We start from the raw sequence: 2,762 nt of genomic DNA, 5'->3' as shown, positions 1-2,762 counted from the left end.
GTAATTAATAATGAATAATAATAGTTATTAGTAATTAACAATTAATATAGTATAAATAATAATTATTATAGTATAATATATACAATAGTTATACAATGCATGCACTATAATATATACAATAGTTATATAATAGCATGCACTATAATATATACTATAATATATACTATAATAATTAATATAGTATAAATAATAATTATATATAGTATAACATATACACACACAATAGCTTTGTATTAAATTTTTTCATTATTTTCTTAATGGAGCCTTCTTAAAGTTACCATATAATACCGCTAAACAATTTGGTTTCTTCCAGGTATGACGTAAGTTTTTCTACTCGTTCGTAGTCGTCGAAACATTCTTCGACGGTATTACACATTTTTTACATTATCTCCGATATCGTCGCACCGCTGGACATTCTAAATATATATTTTCGTCCGGTTTTGTTTCTATCCGGTAAAATAAAATAAAGGCAGAGACACAGGCACACATCGAGGTAGGAAATTTGTTATCGGCCGGGTCCCACACGTAGCGCACACACAGATGTGTGACGAAACGTTTCGAGCACGCTCGAATCGTTGATGGGCTGATCGGTAACGAGGGACGCGAGCTAACTGGCTAACCAGCACGTAGGAGAAAGACGGGCGGGCGGGCGAACGGCGTCGCCGACGCGGCCTGCTTTTCGGCCCAGAGTTTTTCCCCGTGGAACGTAGCCTCTCCTAACGCCGCGAGCACCGGAGCTATTGATGAAAGGTGAGGGGGAATCGATCCGCTATACCCGTGTACTGGGTGTCCCGTTTTCGGCCCCGCGAGCAATTCGCGGAATCCCCGACGTTTCGGGAATCACCGGGTATCCGTGGCCGCCGCCGTATTTCCCGATCGTACTCGGTGCTCCGACAATTACGCGGCTATTTCGTTATTACGCGCGACAACGCGTCAAAGACATTTCAAGGACATTCCAGGCGACAACGGAAAGAAAAATTCCCTAGTGATTCGCGTTTTCTGCGGTGTGTTTCGGCTCTTCGGGATTGATAAATCGCGTTCGCGAATGCGTTTACAGAGGCGAAGCGAGGCGACGGATGTTATTAAGGTTATGCCGAGGTTATGTTTGATGTGCAGCGCGCGAGTGTCACTTAAAGTCGCGTAACCAGGAATTCCGCAGATTTGCCGCTTGTAAAATTGTGCGATAATTGTAGAAGAAGGAGTAATTTAAGTATATTAAAACAACAGCTTGAAGGATAGTGCTTAGAGAAAATAGGGCTTTTGAATCATTTTTAATTTTACGAGAGGTTGATTATTGTACAACTGTCGTACAGTTCTTTGATGGAACGTGCGTGGAATGAATTGGTAAGCAGAATACGATTACATAATGTTGCTAATAAAGAAAGTCTAAAGAAATGGTAAAAAAATAACACAGCAATTTTGCGATTTATTTAATCAAATCAATTCCTCGGCGACTATAATCTGTTGGAAATGCACTGTACGATTTTTACCGACGGTTTAGTGCTATACGTAACGACAAATTTTATTTAATTTACTAATAATTATCAAAAGTTTTGTTCCACTGTTGTTATATATTAAATAAAGAAGTATTAAAATACATGTTTATATATAAATACGTTTTAGTAATTTCTTGCAATTATCACGTTTTATAAGTGAACATTTTCTGAATTTCTAGGTGCACGATTTTAAGTGACAGTCACTGTATCTGAACGTTTTTGGGGTTAGAGAAACGATTCGAGGGCCAGTGAAAAGGACAGAGAGGCTGAAATCTCTTCTCAATACCGAGATAAACACAGATTTGTATCTATTTACAGGAAAGTAAGCACAAGTTCTTGTGCACTGTTGTGTAGCTATTTTGGGAATCGAAGTTCTAAAGCTTTCAATATATTCTGAGGTCGTTGAGTTAATGACATAACCTATTTGACATAAAAATAAAATAAAGATAATCAGAAGGTAAAACACTACATACACAAATCAAACAATAATATATATTTACTATAGATTAGTTTCGTTCTGTATGATGCTATCTGAATTTCAGATCGTGAACGGAATAAATAAACAAACCCAATAACTGCAGTATTGAATATGAAAAACATTAAAAATTCCAAAGTAAAAGTAAAAAAGCCGGTTAAAATCTCTAATATTTTCTTCTACAATTCCCGATGTCAGAGAAATACTTCTATAAGAAATTATTAGAAACATTCATTGAAGACGTATTAACATATTTTTAGTAATTTTCATTGCACTCTCCATCCGTCAACTAAATATTATAACTAGACCGCGGATGTTTATGTATATAAATTTAGACACAATATGACACAATATAAATAATATCATAATAAAGAAAAAGATTATAATTTTTACTTTCGTTCAACACCGACGAATTTTACAGTTATCAACGGACAACGCATTGTCATTCTAAATTTTGCAAAAACAACCGGACAAAAATCAGAATCTCCACAAAAGATCCGTCGGTCCAATTAAAACAGAACTCTTACGAAGTTCGCATAAATCCAATCCACGCGACAGGCGCCCGAGATAATTCTGAACCTATGCGAAACTGAAAACTGCGTCGTCAACTAATATACGCTGGATATATATACCAATATACGCCGAAAACAACGCGTAAAGATTTCCGGTCCCGAAACGATATTTCCTATATATTCCGTGAAGTTTCGTGGCGGAGGTTCAACGGGCACGCGTAGTGAGAGAGCACGAGCGTCGTGCTCCGAGGGCTCTCGAGGCGCACGAAAATCGGCCAC

The 2,762-nt window shown here is 37.4% G+C and overlaps 1 long non-coding RNA gene across 1 annotated transcript; it reads left to right on the top strand.

Moving 5' to 3' along the window:
• Positions 1 to 240: 240 nt before the first annotated feature.
• Positions 241 to 2,216, top strand: LOC117227824 (uncharacterized). The gene is made up of 3 exons (XR_004492149.2): positions 241 to 1,344; positions 1,676 to 1,953; positions 2,039 to 2,216. It is a non-coding gene; the product is annotated as an uncharacterized LOC117227824 (long non-coding RNA).
• The last annotated feature ends 546 nt before the right edge of the window (positions 2,217 to 2,762 follow it).

This window comes from Megalopta genalis, chromosome 8 (assembly GCF_051020955.1).
Source record: "Megalopta genalis isolate 19385.01 chromosome 8, iyMegGena1_principal, whole genome shotgun sequence".
Taxonomy (NCBI): Eukaryota; Metazoa; Arthropoda; class Insecta; order Hymenoptera; family Halictidae; genus Megalopta; species Megalopta genalis.
This window is presented reverse-complemented; position numbering and strand designations above follow the sequence as displayed.